Source organism: Cololabis saira, chromosome 20 (genome assembly GCF_033807715.1).
Source record: "Cololabis saira isolate AMF1-May2022 chromosome 20, fColSai1.1, whole genome shotgun sequence".
NCBI lineage: Eukaryota > Metazoa > Chordata > Actinopteri > Beloniformes > Belonidae > Cololabis > Cololabis saira.
In genome coordinates, this window is record NC_084606.1 from 12,488,843 (window position 1) to 12,510,246 (window position 21,404).

The following is a 21,404-nucleotide window of genomic DNA, read 5'->3' on the forward strand; positions in this document are numbered from 1 at the left end:
GCTGCGCCTCCCCAGCAGCCGGCGGCGCGGTTGAGTGACGGCGGGTTTCAGCAGCTGTTGGTCAGGAGACGGTGCCCGGTCTGGGGCTTGGACCTCCATCTTCGTTGCCATGACAATGTTGCTGTGGTCCTCAGGGGTACCAGCGGTCTCCATGACAACCTGAAGGTCAAACATTGGAGATTAGTGTTGTCCCGATTGATCCGCCGCCCGATCGATCGGGCCCGATCACAGCATTTTCAAAACATCGGTATCGGCCAAAAAAGTATCGGGACATACCTAGTTATTAATGTTTTTAATATATATTAAATTGTTATATATATCGAATTTAACGTCACTTCTGGTCTGTGTCACTTCCAGCCGACAAAGTACCGTAAGCGAAACTAACATGGTTTACATGTTTGAATTGGGAAATGTTATACATGTTCATGTTGCATTAAGTTGCTGCTATTCATTTCATGCCATTCAGAATGTTGCACTAAAGGTTAAGCCAAAAAGTATTTTAATTTTCTTGTGTTTGTGAGTTTGACTGGATGTCATTCAACTACCTCTTTTGAAGTTAAATGTATTTATTTTTGTTATTGCACTATTCTGCACTTTTTGTCTTAGTTTACAATTTCATGTTTTTACATTTTGTGGCACCAGTGTTGATAAGCTTTGTTGAAATATATGTCCATGTTTTCCAATTTATGAAGATAGAGTGAATTTGGTTGTGGTTGTGGCACAGATGTTCTTGTCCAGTTTTGTTCTTACATCCCTCAGATTCCTGCTACTAAACTTGGATGTGCATTCCAATAAACGTTAGGATAAATGATAACATTATGTATTAAAGTACTTGAATTTACTTTAAGAATATTTTAATTTAAGCTATTTTTTATTCATTTTAATTTATTCTATTGATTTAATTTGCCTGAAGATGATTATTTTGTACTTTTGTCTGTTTGAATGGTTGTGTTAAAAAAATAAATCAGACGTCACTCAACAGTTACTCAGTACTTGAGTAGTTTTTTCACCAAGTACATTTTTACTTTTAATCAAGTAATTATTTGGATGACTACTTTTTACTTCTACTTGAGTCACATTATTCTGAAGTAACAGTACTTTTACTTGAGTGTAATTTTTGGCTCCTCTACCAGCTCTGCTTCTACCTGAGTAATGAATGTGAATACTGTCCTCCGTCAACACTCACCGGTGCTGGCCGGGGTCACGTGACCCGCCCGGGCTGCAGTGCTGGCCGAGGTCACGTGACCCGCTGCCAGTCTCGCTGCTGTTGCAGCTAAAGCGGCTAACAGGATGATGCCGTGCAGCGGGAGGAGGCTGTTATGCTCGGCACGGAGCCGGGGCGGACCCGAGCTGCTGCTGACAAACCCAGAGGAGCAGGGAGAAGGAGACGGTCCTGGATAATTCCTGGAAGTTAGAACCGTCCTCCCGTTCTTCCCCGAACGGGGCTGTTTTCTGTTGTCTTCCTTCTTCGGGATGTTAGATCAGTGTTGTTAAACGGCGCAGCGGCGCTGCAGCGCCCCCTGCTGGTGGGGAGGGGGGACCTGCGGGGGTTCAGGGTCCAGGTGGGACTGTTTCTTTTTTTTTGTGATCAATTTTTTATTAAGAATCTCATGGATACAAGATGATCATGGTATTGTCATAAATGGCATATAGAATGGTCAGATATTCCTCTTTTTTATTATATTAAGGCCCAATCCCAATACACCCTCTACTTTCTACCACTAGCCCTCCCTCACTATCACTAGCCCTAAAAAAAGAAGGGACAGATTTTAGGGCACTTGAAATCTTCCCAGGGCCCTGTCCCAATACTTTCAGCACCACCCCTAAAATCAGGAAGCTGAGAGCCAAAAGCTGTTTTAATTTCAGCTGTAGCGCTGTTAATATGCAACTTTATTAAGTTTTAATATTTTTTCAGGCTCAGTTTATCCAAATAACGCCTGTTAAGAAATTTTACCCGATAAGAAAAAAAATAAGAAATGTCCGCCATGTTTTTTTTTTTTATTCAGTCCGCAAATGATGACAAAAAGCATTCTGGGAAATTTTTTTGTCCCTAGATCAGCTAGTGAGTGTCGGAAATCCCTCGATCCGTAGGGACAGATTCATAGGCCCAATCTCAATACTCCCCCTACTTTTCTTCACTCGCCCTTCTTTTCTTACCTACCCCCTAAAAAAGAAGGATGAGATCTAGGGCACTTGGCCCAGGTGCCTGTCCCAATTCTCCCCCCACCCCTCGTTTTCATCCCTACCCTGATCAGGAAGCTGAGTACCAAAAGCTGTTTTAATTTCAGCTGTAGCGCTGTTAATATGCCACTTTATTAAGTTTTAATATTTTTTCAGGCGTAAAAGTAACCGTTAAGATCCCCAACCTGGGCTCAGTTTATCCAAATAACGCCTGTTAAGAAGTTTGACCCGATGTTTTCGGAGATGATAAGAGCCGCCGGCTCGGAGCAGCAGCAGCAGCTCACGTACAGACGTGATCGCCAGGTCAACCTGCGCCGTCGTCCCGGGGGAGAAACCTGCGGCTCTGTGGAGAATTACCGCTGGCTGAAATAAATCATTTAGGAAGATAAATGTTGGTTTAATAGATGAAATCTAACAGTTGTAGCTATGCCTGTTAAGAAATCTGCTCCGAAAATTTCGAGATTTCTGCCTGCCGGCTCCGGAGATGATTTATGTTAAATCGAAGCAGAGCCTACGGCGTAGGGTACAGCGTACGGCGCGCGTCACCGCGTCACATCGACGCAGAGCCTACGGCGTTGGTTACGTAATCTACGCCGTAGGCTGTGCGTTGGTGTAACACGGAACCATAAATCAGCCTTTATTCTGGCGTGATCTTCGCAACAACGGGCAAACGAGTGATTATGTACATTCACTGAGCGAATATTATGAAAGTAAAATATATATTTCTCGCTAGAAATGTAGTCAAAACGCATTTTTATGCAGAAACTAACTCAAAATATTGATTTTATTCACTAAAAAATAAGAAATGTCCGCCATGTTTTTTTTTTTGATTCAGTCCGCAAATGACGACGAAAAGCATTCTGGGAAATTTTTCTGGCCCTAGATCAACTAGTGTGCATCGTAAATCCCTCGATCCGTAGGGACAGATTCATAGCCACTACACTAGTTTTCTTCACTCCCCCTAGGTGAAAAGAGGAATTGGGACACCACTACCCTCACGGGAACGCGCAAAATTTAGGGGTAGGGCTGAAAACTAGGGGTAGTGGTAGTATTGGGACAGGGCCTAAATAAAACAAGAAAAAAAATAAAAATAAAATATCCATCCATTTTCCACCGCTTATCCGTTCCCGGGTTGCGGGGGCAGCAGCCTCAACAGAGATGCCCAGACTTCCTTCACCCCAGACACTTCCTCCAGCTCTTCCTCCAGCTCTTCCTAGGGGAGTCTGAGACGTTCCCAGGCCAGCCGAGAGACATAGGGCCAATCCCAATGTTCACCCTACTCACTACCATTAGCCCTCACCCACTACCACTTCACCCTCAAAATGAAGCCACAAGGGGTAGGGCTTTGTAATCTTCCCTTGGGATTGGGACACCACTTGCTACGTCACTGCGTGGTTTACGTTCGGGTACGTAAGCGGTCCTGGGCATTTCACAGATTTTTGTGAGATCAGGTTGAAAACGTTGCAGCTTCACATTAATAATAATAATAATAATAATAGATTTTATTTGTTGGCGCCTTTCTGAGCACCCAAGGACACCTTACAAAAAACATAGAAAATATGAATAAAATACAACAGGAAATAAAATAGAATACAAAAAATTTAGACTGGAGTCTGAACAGATGGGTCTTGAGATGAGATTTTATTGTCCAATGGAGTCAATCTGACGGATGCAGGGGGGGACAGAGTTCCAGAGTCTGGGTGCAGAGCAGCTGAAGGCTCTGCCACCCATAGTGGCCAGTTTAAATTTGGGTACAGACAGGAGAGCAGCTGAGGAGGAGCGTAGAGCACGGGTGGGGGTGTACGGGTGAAGAAGGTCTGACAGGTATTGAGGGACCAGGTTATGGAGAGCTTTAAATGTGAGGAGAAGAACTTTATACTGGATGCGGTGATGGACAGGTAGCCAGTGGAGCTGGATGAGAATGGGGGTGATGTGGTCAGTGCGTTTTGTACGGGTGGTGATTCTGGCAGCAGAGTTCTGGATGATTTGGAGACGGTGGAGAAGTTTGTTGGGGAGGCCAGTGAGGATGGAGTTGCAGTAATCAATGCGTGAGGTGACATGTGCATGAACCAAGACCTGGGTGTTGTGCTGGGTGAGAGATGGGCGGATTCTGGCGATGTTCCGTAGGTGCATGAAGGCAGTACGGGTAATGTTACTGATGTGGGGGGAAAAAGAGAGAACACTGTCCAGAATGACGCAGAGGCTTTTGATTTTGGAGGAGATGTGGACCGGGTGACCATAAGAGCAGGGGGGGGGGGGGGGGGGGGGGGGGGGGGGTGGTTGGTTTAGTGGAGATGTAGAGTTGTGTGTCATCGGCATAGCAGTGAAACTGGATTCCAAAGTGGCGGAGGATGTTACCAAGGGAGAGGATGTATACAATGAAGAGAGGCGGTCCAAGTACTGATCCCTGTGGAACGCCATGTGTGATGAGTGATGGTTGTGAGTGTACATTTTTACCTTGAATGAACTGTTTCCTGTCAGAGAGATATGAGGTGAACCATTTTATTGCAGTACCAGAGACCCCAGTGCCAGCCAGGCGTTCCAGGAGTATGGAGTGGGAGATGGTGTCAAAGGCGGCACTGAGGTCGAGGAGGATGAGGATGGTGAGAAGGCCAGAATCTGCTGCCAGGAGGAGGTCGTTGGTGATCTTGATTAATGCAGTTTCTGTACTGTGTTTTGGGCGGAAACCAGACTGAAATGGTTCAAAGAGGCTATTGTTGTGCAGGTGGTTCTGGAGGTGGATTACTACTGTCTTTTCCAGAATCTTAGAGTTGAATGGGAGGTTGGAAATGGGGCGATAATTATTGTGGTCGATTGGATCTAAACCAGGTTAAGCCTGAATTATGGTTCTGCGTATATACAAAGTATTCCAAACATACAAGCGAAATAAAAAAAAACACCTAGTACCATAGGTAAAATACAGTTGACGAAGGATGGTTATAATAATGCACTGATTTTCTTCTGTAAATTCAACCAACAAATAATATTTTGTGCTTTGGCAGAATGTAAACATGCTGTGGCTCCAACTGTAAAATATCCTGGAATGAAGAGAGCCACTCCCTCAGAGACAGTGTGTGTGGTGGTTTCCATCGGCAGGCAATCATCCTTTTAGCCGCCTTTTACCCGAATGGGACTATTGAGGGTTAGGGTTGCCAACTCCCTGAAAAATAAATAAGGGCCACCTCATCGGCAGGGCCGGCCAACCCGATTGCCTTCACCTTTCCTGGCGTGGTGAATTTTTTTAGCCCCTTTTTTTGTGAGTGAAACGATTTTTTAACTATTTGACTCGAACCTGAATTGAATGCATATTTTTGAATGCCATGAACACATGGAAAACAAATTATTATCCAGCAATTGGCTTTAATACAAAATAACAAAATGAACTGAATAAAATAAGTATCTTTCTTAAACAGAAACCTGTCTTGCTTAACTTAAAATGGTAAAAATGTATGTAAAACAATAGAAATAAATTAGAACATCCATTCTGTAATAGTGCACATTTTTAGTGCAATAACAAAAGTGCAAACAGAGAGTCTGTAGAAAACTTGTAAACATATTTGTGCCTCAAAGGCCATGACTGTAGGCTACAGTTGTAGTAAAACAGAAAAAAAACAACTTATGAACTCAACAGCTCAATGCCATCTTCCATTGGCATTTTATGACTATTTTTTGACTCTCACAGTAATACGGGACAAAGTGCGTCCCTTTTCAGCTCAATACGGGACGCAGACTTTAGTTTATTAATACGGGACGATTCCGTTTTTCAAGGGACGGTTGGCAACCCTAGTATGAGTGGGACTGTTGAGTGGCCCAGCGCGGATTATAAACGTCATGGCGACAGACGGGCAAGGGAACGAGCGCCGCAGAAAGACCGGAATTAATTTAAAGCGGAATGAGTGTATACATGATCACAGAATTATTCTATTTGGATTTAAAATCGGAATAAACCAGCCACTTACTTCGGAATTAAATTTAATTTGGAATGGCCATTTTAATTCGGAATTAGGTGTTTACGTGGTAATTTTTACTCATTTTAAATCAGATTTAATTTTAATTCTCAATTAAAGAGGAATTAAACTTCCCATGTAAATGCACTGATTGGGGACCACTGGTGGAGGACGTGGGAGTTTGCTGTTGTTCTGCTGTCGCTTCACTGAGGACAACGTTGGGTCACGCTGCTGTGCTCATCCTCACCTGTCCTGAACCAGAGCAGGTGGAGCTGGGGTTCGGCTGGGGGGCCAGCGGGACATCAGCAGCTGTATGCCGGCCTAAGCCAAGGTAGCCTATGTGTAGCGCTACCAACAAGGAATGGCCATTGTTTAATTGTGTGCATACATGACTTTGCGCGTAAAAATCCAATGCATTGGACGCTGTGACTGAACCGAGCGCGTTTGACTGCAAAATTTGCCCAAATTGATAATGAATGAAGAGCGCATTCCCGAAGCAGAGCCGCCAGTCGGTTCAGATACTAAAGACTCCGCTGTAAAAAAGTGTTGAGCCCTCTGTAAAAAGGCGGACTATTAAACCGACTGAAAAGGCACTTTTGTAAAAAAAAAATTGATAACCTGCAAAATGAAAGAAAGGTGAAACTAAAAAAAGCACATGATCTAAAAGAGACAATTGTTGATTTAATGGGTGACAAAGGCTTTGTAAAAGAGGTGAAAAGTAGATTTGTCAAGTTGAATGTTTTCTTTGATGAAGCACAAGAAAATCATAATACTTTGATTGATTTTTTGCCTAAAGAAGAGGAAAAACACGAGACGTGCTATAAGGTAAAAATGCTCAATTTCACTGATTTTATTGCTGATGTTAACATGGTTGGTAAACAATGAAAGTTACCTTCAAACTGACAATGTTGATGATAATGATGGGGTTAATGTGGAGCCTCAGGACAGCATTTCAAATGTCAAATGAATCCAATGCTTCCAGCAAAGGCTCTGGACATAAAAAGAGTCTTTCAAAAAGCAGCAGGTCTACAACGTCATCTGCACAATTGCAAGCAGAAGCAGAAAAGGCTGCACTTTTAGCACATGCTGAAGGAAAAGCATGCTTTGGAAGAGCAAGTGGAGCACTAGAAAAGGAACAACTTGAATCTGAAACTGAAATAGCAGCATCTACAGCAAACTTAGCAGTGTTGAATACTTCATGTCATGGCATTTCAGAAGCACGTTCGGATGGAATGGAATCATATTTCAAAAAAGGAACGGCACTCAACCCTCATCCTGAAAAGTACATCCCATAGCAAAAGGATGCATTCATTTACTGCCAACACTCAACCAACAGTGGAAAAAACAACAGAAATGGACAAATATGAAAATAAAGAGGGGGCACATCAGGCAAATTCCAAGACACATCGGTCTGATTTAAATCCTGATGAACATCAAGCAGTGCACTCTCAAGGAAATCCCCACATATCTGAAGATTTCTACAATCTGTTACATAGACAAAATGACTTAACGGGACATCTTGTACAGACACAGACCTCTCTGTTTCTGCCACACAGAGAAATTCCTGTGTTCGATGGAAATCCTTTACAGTTTAGAGCATTCATCAGAGCTTTTGAACAGTGTGTTGAGTCAAAAACAAATAGCAAAAGAGATTGTCTGTATTATTTGGAGCAATACACTAGGGGGCAGCCTAGGGACATAGGGCGCAGCTGCCAACATCTGACATCTGAAAGAGGTTATGCTGTGGCTAAAGACCTTCTCCAAAAACAGTTTGGACATGAATCACAGCTGCCCGTGTGGATAAAATTGCTGGATGGCCTCCTGGTAAAGCAGAAGATGTGAAAGGGCTGCAGGCGTATGCATCATTTCTACGTGAATGTTGCAATGCAATGGAGGATCTGAAATACTTGGATGAACTCAACATGATAGCCAATATACAAACAATCATTCAGAAACTTCCTTACAAACTCAGAGAGAAATGGAGAGTGATTGCATGTGAATCTATCTGAGAATCAAAACCATCGTCAAATTCATTGAGCACCAAGTCAAAATAATTTCTGATCCCATTTTCGGTGATGTCCAAGACACTGAAGCTGGTGTAAATAAAAGGAAGCAACAAGGCAAAGCTACAGAAAAAAATCACAGCTTAAAAGAAACAGTTTTGCAACTGCTGTCATTATGCCAAAAGAAACATCTGTGATTGCAATGAAGAAAAATATTCAGACTCAGGTGCAGAACGTGTCAACATCAAGCTTTGTTTCCTGTTTATATTGTACACATGAACAAACATTGGACAATTGTCCAAAGCTGAAAAAGAAGATGCAACAGGAGAAGTTGGACTTTCTAAAAGAGAAAGGAGTATGCCTTGGTTGCCTGCATGCAGCCCTACTACTACTACTACTTCAATACTACTACTACTTCAATACTACTACTACTACTTCAATACTACTACTACTACTACTTCAATACTACTACTTCTTCTTCAATACTACTACTTCTTCTTCAATACTACTACTACTACTACTACTAATACTACTACCACTACTTCAATATTACTACTACTACTTCAATACTACTACTGCTAGCCCTACTGCTGCTACCACTACTACTACCACCGCTACTACTACCACTACTAATACTGCTACTACCACTACTAATACTGCTACTACCACTACTAATACTGCTACTACCACTACTAATACTGCTACTACCACTACTAATACTGCTACTACCACCGCTACTACTACCACTACTAATACTGCTACTACCACTACTAATACTGCTACTACTACTACTAATACTGCTACTACTACTACTAATACTGCTACTACCACTACTAATACTGCTACTACCACTACTACCACTGTCATTTTAATCACACAGGAGGGTCCAGCTGGATCAGTGCTGGTCAGACTGCTGAGAGTCCAGTTGGACACAGGTGCTGCCATGACAGTGCTAGAATTTATGCATTTAAAACAAAAAAATGTTGTGCTCCCTTTCCACCCAACACAACAGTCCTTTTTATTCACCAACACTAGCTCTTAAATTCACTATCATAATATCATCTTGTCATACGTGCATGCAGCTTTCTCAGTGCTGAGTCATGGTAAGGACTAATCGTCTAACTAATTGTGACGAGCAGAGAAGTTTACCAGATGTAGAAAAGCTCCTTAAAGAGCTGAGTTTTTATTGGGTACAGAGTACTGATTATTACTTGAACGTCATCTTTCTAGAACCCCCCCCCCACACGCACACACGTGCAAGTCTTGTGATGTTGATGTTAAATTGTTATGTTGCTTTCTGTGCTGAGGTGGTTTTTTTTGCACTTTCACACTGTGTATTTATACACAGTATGAAGATGCCTTTTTTTTTTGTCATCCTTTCTCTGATCTGATTTCGCCAGTTGACTCATGTCTCATGTTGTTATTGTTTTGTCTGTTGTCTTGATGGGTTGTACTGGTTCAATTTCACTGTGCTGGGACGCCAGCTCAGCGACAATAAAGACTATTCTATTCTATTCTAAACATTAACCTCTCTTTTCTGAGTTTGTTGCTAGGGGCAACATTCAACTGAGATTACAGTGTTAGATGGATGTTATTATGCAACCTTTCCATTCTGATTTCTGAGTTTGATCTTTCCAGACCGGTTAAGACGCCTTCTTCCTCGTATCGGCCTGGCAGACAGAGCCACCCTTGGGGACCAGTGACGGATGTATCCAGACGTTCTGAGGCCTGAGTGGACGCTTGAGTGGGGGCTACTTGGATGAGACAGAGAAAGACTGGGAGGTGGGACTTTGCTGACTAGGGTTTCAGGGTGTTGGGGACGAGGGCTGATAGAGCGTGCTCGCCCTTTGAGCCGACGCCAGCTTTACGACCACTCAGTGAATGAGTACGTTTACATGGGAAGTTTAATTCCTCTTTAATTCAGAATTAAAATTAAATCCGATTTAAAATGAGTAAAAATTACCATGTAAACACCTAATTCCGAATGAAAATGGCGATTCCGAATTAAACTTAATTCCGAAGTAAGTGGCTGGTTCATTCCGATTTTAAATCCGAATAGAATAATTCTGCGATCATGTATACACTCATTCTGCTTTAAATTAATTCCGGTCTTTCTGCGCTGCTCGTTCCCTCGCCCGTCTGCCGCGATGACGCTTATATTCCGCGCTGGGCTGGTTTTCAAACAGAGTTTCAAGATGGCTGCACGCAGTAAACGGTGGTCAAGAGCAGAGACGATTTATTTAATAAATAGCTTGGAAGACCTGGAAATAATTAAAAGAACAGATGGCAGGAAACATGAAAATTGTGAGCTTTTCAAAGTTGCAGCGTCTAAGTTTGTTTTTCTTCCCGTAGACGTAACTTCCGGTCCGCCCCCCTATCCAATCAGAACCTTCCCAACCCCCAGACCTTAAGCGGAATTGGATAAAGCCGATCAAACGTGTTTTCCATGTAAACCTCAATTCGGATTTACTATTTCCATGTAAACTCGAAGGAAGTCTAATTCTGAATTATTTAATTCGGAATAATTAATTCCGAATTAAAAAATATCATGTAACCGTGGCAAATAACATCCTTCTCTGTTCCCTCCTGTCATCTCCAAGTCCTCTGACCACCAGTAAAATGAAGACTCACCCCTCCACCAGTAAAATGAAGGTTTAGTTGAGACACTTGCACCACATCTGGACTACATTAATGATTATTTTCAGTAGGAAAATCATTTCCTCCAAACCTCAGCGTTCACTGAGTCAGATCTGAGACATCAGATGTAGTCAAGACAGAATTCAAACAGTTGCAGTCATATATTGAACCACAATGGTTTATGATGCAAACATCTGTGTATTAAGAGGGCTGAGCAGCTGATCAGTTAATCAATGATGCTGATTAGCATCATCTGGCTGAAACTTCTCTTCAAGACTGTGGATGTGTAAGGGAGGACTTAGTGTTGCCTCAGATTTGTTGATTTGTTGTACATTTTTGTTAAATGAATAATGATGTAAAGAGAAACCTGTTTTTAGTTCATGGAAGATTGTTTTTGTCCGATACTAGAACCCTCTGATCAGATACGTCTGAGTTTTTTGGTTTTGTTCCAACTCAGAGCGAAACTGACGGTTTAAACTGGTTCAGAGCTAAAAATAACTGGAAACAAGTTTGAGCAAGAGGATAGCATCAGACTTGACAGACACTCCCTCCACAAAATGCTCAGGATCAAGGTCTCTGTTGTCAATGTAACGTCACAAAAGAGCCTACGTTTACATGCAGTCAAAATTCAGGTTAAAGGTCAATATTCCGGTTACTGAAACATTCAGAATAATCTGTTTACATGCGTGAGCAAACAGGGTTATCCCTGTTTACATGGTAATTGTAATCATTTGGGATATCTGGATCAAACCAGGGACACGTGGAGAAAGTAATGACGCAATTCCCATCATATCCGCTTCTTCCTGTATCCAAAACATGTAACATACCGTATGGCAGGGGTCTTCAACTAGATTAAGCAGGGGGCCACATCTGCAAAAGGACTGGATGGAGGGGGCCACACACGTGTGCGCACAAAGCGTGCAGGCGGAAAATTTGGGGGTTTTCAAAATGTATTTTGCACTCAAGACGAAGATTTATGTATACCGGTATGTATGTATGTATGTATATATATATATATATATATATATATATATATATATATATATATATATATATATATAAAAAATACATTTGTGCTCAGGAATGAGCAGGAGAATATATCTGTCTAGTTTACATAATAATTATGTATTAATTGTCTCCAGATTTAGTCATTGTGAATGTTAAATATAATATTCAAATAAAGAAATATTTTAAATTCAAGTTCATTCTGAAACCATGCACTGCGCAAACTTAATGAAGTTGATATTGACCTACTTTTAATAAAACATGCCATAATGACAAAGCACCACTTTCCACCAAGATTTCCTTATTTGAATATTATATTAAGCATTGAGCACAAGCATTTCAGTCCATAGCAGCCAGTTTGATGTTATAAATAAGCAACCAAAATATTAACCATAAGCTCCTTTATTTATGACACATCTGTGCATTATATCAGCAAAACAAAACAATCGCATGAAATTATTGGAGGCTTAGAAGTCCGTCTGAAATGCAAAGTCCTTATTTAGAGATTCAAATGAAAAACATTTCAGGCCAATCCTAGAAGCCTAATGATGTAAACAAGTCCTCTATACAACGGAGGTTAATAACAAATATTAGCCCCTTTCACACAGAGATTCCGCAATATTGGTGTAAAGAAGTCCTGCCAATACGCCGCCTTTGTTGGTTCACACAGAACCATACAACGCCGGCATAACGCCGCTCCCGTCTGTAAATTCACACAGCATGCCGGCGTTCCGCAATCAGAGGCGTGACGACAGCGTCAGCGTCTAGTGGCATGCCGGCATGCCGGCTGTGTCATTCACACAGACCCCGTTTCGTCTCTGTGACGGCTCTGTGACTACCTCCGCTGCCGGCTTATTGGTGGGGCCACTTGGCCCCCCCATTCCGCCTCCGTGACTTTCACACAGAACAGCGAGGCGGCTTAAAGGCGCAACGTTCCCGGGGCCGGCAGGGGGCGCATGATGTAGGACGTGTTTCACGTCGGCTCCTCGGGAATGAGTTTATAATATATTTTATTTTTTATATAAAGTCTGTCCTTCGGTTGCCACTACTAAATCCCCGTGCAAGGACTGTATATCGGTCTTCCTCACTGTTTTAAACGGGTAAATGTCGAGTTCCAGAGTGAAGAGTGAGTCTGCTAAGGCCGCCCGGGGCCGGCTGCAACCCGACTCCCCGGTGCTGTCGGATGCCAATGACGAGATGCTAAGCAGCATTAAAGCAATGATGGAGGACTTGCGTACTGAAATTGTCACGAAATTTGAGGCAATACTGTCGGCAACTGTCAGGAAGGAGGTAGCGACCGCTCTGAAGCCACTTGAGGGGAGAATTGATCGGCAAAGTGAGTCTATTAGCGATCTCGAGCACGCGGCTAATGAGCACGGCGACAAGCTAACCGACGTGCATGCTAATGTGGCTAAGCTATCTGCTGTGGTGGAGACTTTGAGCAAGAAGTGTGAGGACCTGGAGGCCCGCTCTCGGTGGAACAACATCCGTGTGGTTGGCGTGCCTGAGGGTACCGAGGGACCTCGACCCACAGAGTTCATGGCTGATTTTCTGAAAGATTTATTGCGACTGGAGGAGAGGCCCGGCCTCGACAGGGCCCACCGCACGCTACGAGCCAAGCCAGGGAAGGGGGAACCACCGCGTCCGATGGTCATCAGGGTGACACTGTTCCGTGTCAGGAATGCTATTCTGCGCCGTGCCTGTTCACCGCTGCTGTACAACGGGAGGAAGGTATTTATCTTCCCCGACTTCACATCGTTGGTGGCCAAGCAGAGGGCGGCCTTTGTCCAGGTGAAAAAGGAGCTCCACGCCTGTGGTAATGTTAAGTTTGGCCTCCGGTACCCAGCTACACTGCACATCACCCTGTCGGGTGGCCAGACCCACAAGTTTGAGGACCCGGACCGGGCTTTGGATTTTGTGAACAAGCTGAAAAAGAACCCGGGTCCAGAAGATTCCACCGGCTGAGGGCTGGGCCGCTGATATCCTTGTTTACAGCCATGACACGGAATGTTGCGAACTTTAGACTGATTATGCGCTCTGCTCAGAGAATGTAGGTGCTAGAGGTTTTATTTTATTTTATTTTTTTTATTTTTTATTTATTTATTTATTTATTTATTTATTTTTTATTTTTTTTTATTATTTTATTTATTTTTTTTTTTTTTATTAATTTAATTAATTTTTTAAGTCATTCATTTATTAAGTAATCGTCACTCTCTTGCTGAGGATTCTCTGCTTGATGATTGTTGCACTGAGGATTACTCCACTCTTAAATGGAGTCATTTATTTATTTATTTATTTTTATATAAATTTTAATTTTTTTTTTTTTTTTTTATTCATTTAATTGATTTTTTTTAAGTAATTCATTTATCAAGTAATCGTCACTCTCTTGCTGAGGATTCTCTGTTTGATGACTCTGTTGCACTGAGGATTACTCCACTCTTAAATGGAGTCATTTATTTATTTATTTATTTTTATATATATATATTTTTTTTTTTTTTTTTTTTTTTTTTTTAATTTATTTAATTTATTTTATTAAGTGATCGTCACTCTCTTGCTGAGGATTGTCGGTTTAATGACTGTCGCACGGAGGATTACTCCACTCTTAAATGGAGTCATTTATTTTGTGTTTTACTTTGTGGTACCTTTTTCTGTTTTGGCTTATAGACCTTTTGGTTTTTAGGGGACAGCTCAATTCTGCATTCCCTTTGGTCGTTTGGTAGTACAGTGACACTACAGGTAACGACAGGTTTTATTTCAGAGGAGGGGGGGGTAGCACGCATCATTATTTGGATGCTTCTGCTAGGTGGGAACAAGGGGGGGGCGCTCTGCTCTGAGCTGGGGGGGTTGTTTGTTTTTTTGGGGGGGGGGGTTGGCACCTACCCTATACTTTTGGTTTTATTTCATGTTTATGCTTACTATGTTGATAGATTTTTATTTTAGTCTCTCATGCTTACTACTTGGATCTAAACCTCTGACATTTGATGGCACAGTCTAGGAGATCACCTCTCATTGCAGGTGGAGATGTTAAGTTTGTTAGTTTGAATTGTAAGGGCCTAATTAATCCAATTAAACGAAGTAAGGTTTTACACTATTTGCGCCATCTCAATGCCCACATAATTTACTTGCAAGAGACTCATCTGAGAGAGGTGGATAACATGAGGCTTAAAAAGAGCTGGGTTGGGAACATTTACTCATCCTCTTTTTCTAGTAAATCACGGGGGGTAGCTATTCTTTTGCACAGGGATATTCCCTTTGTTCATACCCGAACAATCACTGACCCTGCTGGCAGGTTTATAATTGTTATTGGGTGCATTTTTGATGTGAAGGTAGCTTTTGCGAATGTGTATGCCCCTAATTGGGACGACGAATCCTTTTTCAGACGGGTTTTTTCAAGGATACCGGATCTGTCTGTATATGAACTGATCCTAGGGGGGGACTTTAATTGTTGGATGAATCCTTCCTTAGACCGCTCCTCCCGCACCTCAGTTGCACAATCCAAATCAGCCAAAGTGATTGAAGCCTTTATGAGAGAGTTTAATGTGGTTGATCCTTGGCGCTTCCTCAATCCAGGTAAAAGAGCGTACTCATTTTTCTCACATGTTCATTCTACTTACACGCGCATTGATTTTTTTTTAGTGACCAATAGACTACTTACTTCCATTTCGGACTGTAAGTATGATGCAATAGTTGTATCGGACCACGCGTCCGTTTCCATGAACATTTATTTTCAGAAGTTCAATAATATGAGGCCACCATGGCGTTTAGATACACACTTGCTATTGGATAGTAATTTTGTAAGTTTTCTCAGTAAGCGGATTGATTTCTTTTTTCAAATCAACAAAACTCCAGAGGTAACAGCCTCTGTGTTATGGGAGACAATGAAAGCGTTTATTAGAGGAGAGATTATCTCCTATAAAACTTATCAAAAAAAATCTGCAAAGGAGAAATTAGCCAAGATATCTCAGCGCATTGCAATTTTGGACTCTTTGTATGCCGCCTCTAAACAACCAGATACCTATAAGGAACGCATGGCCTTGCAAGCGGAGTATGATCTCATTATGTCACAGTTTACAGCTGAGTTACTACTTCGTTCAAGGTCACGATTTTATGAACAGGGAGATAGAACTAGTAAGCTTCTGGCTCATCGGCTGCGACAAATTTCAGCATCTCAGTTAATCCCTCGAATCGAAACTGGTGCGGGAGTGACGTCAGACCCTGTGGAAATCAATAGGACCTTCTTTGATTTTTATAAATTGTTATATTCATCTGATTTTTCTCATGCTCCCCCAGATCTGCTCTCTTTCTTCGATAAAATTGACACTCCTACTCTGGACCAGAACGTGGCGGGGGGATTGGAGCGTCCTATTACAGCAGGTGAACTTGCAGAAGCAATTAAATCGCTCCAAAGCGGTAAAAGCCCTGGCCCAGACGGCTTTCCGGCCGATTTTTATAAAGTATTCTGGAAGCAACTGGCTCCGCACCTGCTAGAGATGTTCACTGAATCTTTTACTTTGGGCACACTCCCCCACACCTTAAACCAGGCCCGTATATCGCTGCTCTTAAAGAAGGGTAAGAACCCCTTACAATGTGGTTCATACCGGCCCATTAGTCTGCTGAACTTTGACTTCAAATTGCTGTCTAAAGTACTGGCCAGACGCTTAGAAACCGTTCTCCCCTCTATTATATCGCTGGATCAAACAGGGTTTATTCGTAACCGACATTCCTTTTTTAATCTTAGGGGGGTATTTAATGTGGCTTATAGCCCTTCTCCATCTGCTCTGCCTGAAGCCTTGGTCGCGTTGGATGCGGAGAAGGCGTTTGACAGAGTGGAATGTAATTATTTGTTTTTTATTCTGGGAAAATTTGGTTTTGGGGAAAAATTTGTTTTATGGGTTAGATTATTGTACGCCTCGCCACTCGCCTCTGTTAGAACGAATAACACAAATTCTGAATACTTTCATTTAGGTCGTTCTACAAGACAGGGTTGCCCATTAAGTCCTCTTTTATTTGCCCTTGTGATGGAACCTCTGTCGATTGCCTTACGGTCTAACCCCGATATTCGCGGTATAATTAGACATAATGTGGAGCTGAAGGTAGCCTTGTACGCGGATGATCTTTTGCTGCTTCTGTCTGATATAGCGCGTTCCATTCCTGCGGCCCTCTCGGTTTTAGATGCTTTCAGTAAGGTTTCGGGATATAAACTGAACCTTGACAAAAGCGAATTATTCGCTGTGAATAAGCAGGCAAGAGAGTTTCCACTTAGACAGTTTCCATTTAAGGTCTCGAACTCTGGTTTCACTTATCTTGGTGTGTATATAGCTGACACACAGGCTAATCTGTATAAGAAAAATTTTCTCTCTCTGCTCACACGAATTAAAGATGACTTTGAGCGGTGGTCCCTCCTAAATCTCTCTGTTGCGGCTAGGATCAATACAGTTAAAATGAATATTTTTCCACGTTTTCTTTACTTATTTCAGTGCATCCCAATTTTTCTTCCTCTCTCTTTTTTTCGTAAGTTAGACAGCCTTATCCTGGATTTTGTTTGGAACAAAAAGACTCCTAGGTTGAGCCGCCAAGTATTACAAAGACCCAAAGTCGCAGGTGGAATGGCGTTACCTAACTTTTTATACTACCACTGGGCGACCACTGTTAGGAATTTAAATTACTGGATTCAGTACGAAAACATTGGGGTCCCCCCATCGTGGTTGGTCATGGAGGCGAACTCAGCTCATCCGGTATCCTTGAAGGCCTTGTTATACTCACCCCCTCACTCCTCTACCTCTGGTTTTGCTAAAAATGTAATGGTGGCCTCTTGTCTTAAGACCTGGGCTCAATTTAGACGCCATTTTGGCCTGCATAGATTCTCTGTCGGGGCCCCGTTGTCAGCGAATCACGCATTCCCGCCGTCTTTACTGGACAATTCCTTTGCTTTATGGGCCAGGCTGGGCATAAAAACCGTGAGAGACATGTATGTTGACTCAATTTTTGCATCGTTTCAACAACTTGTCGATAAATTCTCACTCCCTAAGGGACAATTTTTTAGATACCTGCAAGCGCGGCATTGGGCCCGTACTGCATTCCCAGAATTCCCAGCTCTACCTAATCCTTCAAATTTTGAGATGTTCCTGAGACCTCTAACCTCATTGAGGGGGGCAATCTCGGTAATTTATTCAAATATTTATGACATTCATCTGGACTCCTCAACTACGCTTAAAACAGCCTGGGAAGCAGATTTAGGTGCGAAAATCCTCGATGAGGAGTGGGTGGAAGTTTTGAGAAGAGTACATAAGTCTTCAATTTGTGCTAGACATAGTTTTATGCAATGCCGGATCATACATCGGGCTCACTATACCAAAGCGCGGCTCGCAAAAATGTTTGACACAGTGTCTCCTCTGTGTGACCGATGTCACCAGGCCACCGCAAGCTACATACACATGTTTTGGAGCTGCCCCTCGTTGAAAAGATTTTGGTCTGATATTTTTTTTACATTATCCAAAGTAATGGGTAAAGATGTCGCCCCTAATGCTCTAACCGCCCTGTTTGGTGTGTGGCCTTCGCAATCTGTTCTTTCTCCTGCTAACAAAGACTTGACTGCATTTACAACCCTGCTGGCCAGGAGGCTGATCCTGCTGAGATGGAAATCAACAGCCCCACCCACCCATACGAGCTGGATTAAAGAGGTGCTTTACTTTCTTAAACTGGAGAAGATCAGACTGACCCTCTCTAATAGATCTGATTCATTTGATGTGACTTGGAACTCCTTTGTGTCTTATGTGAACAGCACGGAATGTAAGATCTCTTTAGACTGAAAGGGGACTGTCAACATTTTATTTTGCATGATGCACATACGGTTATTTATGTATTCTATTTTTGCTAAGTAACTCTTCATATTTTGTTTTTCTTGTGCTTGAATAGGGTAGGTGCCAGGGGGGGTGGGGGGAGGGATGGAGAGGTTGAGTCTTGTTTTACGGCTCTGTTATTTTTTACAATTGTTGATCTTGTGAACCATTGTATTTTTTTTATGTGAAAACCATAATAAACATTAATTGCCTGCTGACTTGGATTTATAACTCTCGGCAAGATTGGAAAATATTACTTTTTTTGTGGGGATCAATGCGGCATGTATATACTAGTGAATGTGAAAGCACTATGTATTGGGCCTGTGGGAGAGAGGTTATGGGAGGGTGTCAGCATTGTGCATGGGTGAGGGTGAGAAATGTCATGTTGGTGTGAAAGGAGTATGTTTGTATGTGTGTGTGAAGGGCCCTATGTAAAACATAACACAACCACATGTCAACAAATACAATTCACATTCATCCTAGTCAGAATTATTTAACTCACATCTCTACAGATCACGAAGGAACCGTGCTAAACACATTTCAACATAATGACCATCACCAACTTGACATTGAAAATGACATTGATCCTGTAAACAACTTCTTTTATAATACTGATATCGACTGCCGATATTACACTGAGGACCAATTCAATAAGGACGTCAGCTCTCAAGATAAAATATCAATAATCCATTTCAACAGTAGAAGCATGTATGCCAATTTCCAAAGCATCAAATATTATCTGAGCCACTTCGCACATCCCTTTAATATAATTGCAATATCTGAAACTTGGTTTAACAGTGACAAGGGTACCGACTTTGAAATGGAGGGCTATGAAATGACATATAAAAACAGAGAAAATAAGATTGGAGGGGGTGTGGCTTTATATGTGGACAAAAACTTAAATTATAAGGTGGTGGAAAAACTGACAACAATGGTGGATAATGTGCTAGAATGTGTCACAATAGAAATCCTAATGGAAAAAACTAAAAATATCAGAGTGAGTTGCATATATAGATCACCAAGCTCCAATATAGACACATTCAAGGATTGGATAGAAGAAAACTTCACAAATGCAAATCATAAAAGTACGTATATCTGTGGAGACATCAACATTGATCTACTAAATCCAAATAAACACAAAAATATTGAAGAATTTATCAATACCCTGTATAGTCTCTGCCTATATCCCAAAATCACCAGACCCACCCGAATTACTGCTCAAGGCGCAACACTAATTGACAACATTTTTACAAATGTAATAACTAACAATTCTGAGAGCGGGGTATTGATAAATGATATTAGTGACCACTTGCCAATTTTCACAATTCACCACTGTATCATTAAAAAAAAAAACCATCAGGACAATAAACCACACTACAGACGGATCAAAACTGAAGAGTCTATGGAGGCATTTAAAAATGACCTAATATCATATAACTGGGAAATAGTCTATAAAGAAAAGGATGTGGATAAAGCATATGATGAATTTATACGAATATTTAAATTATTATATGATAAAAATTGCCCAACTAAACTAATTAATATGAATCACAAATATAATAATAATCAATGGATCACAGTAGGCTTACTGAATGCCTGCAAGAAGAAAAATACATTATATAGAGAATTTATTAAACGGAGAACGAGAGAAGCTGAAGATAAATACAAGAAATATAAAAATAAATTAACTAATATTATGAGAACATGTAAAAAAGAATACTATGATAAAATACTAGAGAATAACAAAAATAACATTAAAGGGATATGGAAGATATTAAATACTGTAGTTAGGAACAACCCTAGACATAAAGAGTATCCACAGGACTTTATTGAAAATGAAAAAAAGATAAATAATATGGACAAAGTAGTAAATAAATTTAATAATTACTTTGCAAAGGTTGGACCAAAACTTGCAGCAGAAATACCCGAAACATTATCAGCAAACACAGCCGAGAGTTATGTAAACAGCAATTCCACTTCAATGTTTTTAAATCCCATAGATGAAGATGAAATTATTGACACTGTCAATAAATGTAAAAGCAAAACGTCGACGGACTCAGAAGGAATTGACATGAAGATAGTGAAAAGGGTAATAAGGGGGATATCTAAACCACTCACATACATCTGCAATCTGTCATTTGAAAACGGTCAAGTCCCACACAGAATGAAAATAGCAAAAATCATACCTATGTTCAAAGATGGTGACAAATCCCACTTCACAAACTACAGACCTGTCTCTCTTCTACCACAATTCTCAAAAATCCTAGAAAAAGTATTCAATAATAGATTATGCAACTTCATAGACAAGCACAAATTATTATCCGATAGTCAGTATGGTTTCCGTTCAAGCAGATCAACTTCATTAGCTCTAATAGACCTCATTGAAAAAATAACTAATTCCATGGATAAAAAGAAATTCGCTGTCGGTGTATTCATAGATTTAAAAAAAGCCTTTGACACAATTAATCACGAAATTCTAATCAAAAAACTGGAACGATATGGGATACGGGGGTTAGTGTTGAATTGGGTGGAAAGTTATTTGAAGAGCAGGAAACAATTTGTGCAGATGGGTGAATATAAATCAAAATGTGCTGACACTGTGTGTGGGGTCCTCCAAGGGTCAGTATTAGGGCCAATATTATTTAATTTATACATAAATGACATAAGCAAGGTATCTGACGTATTGAAATGTGTATTATTTGCGGACGATACTAATCTCTTGGGAACAGGTGAGAACTTGCAGCTACTTTTGGACGTGATCACTTCAGAAATGTACAAAATGAAAAAATGGT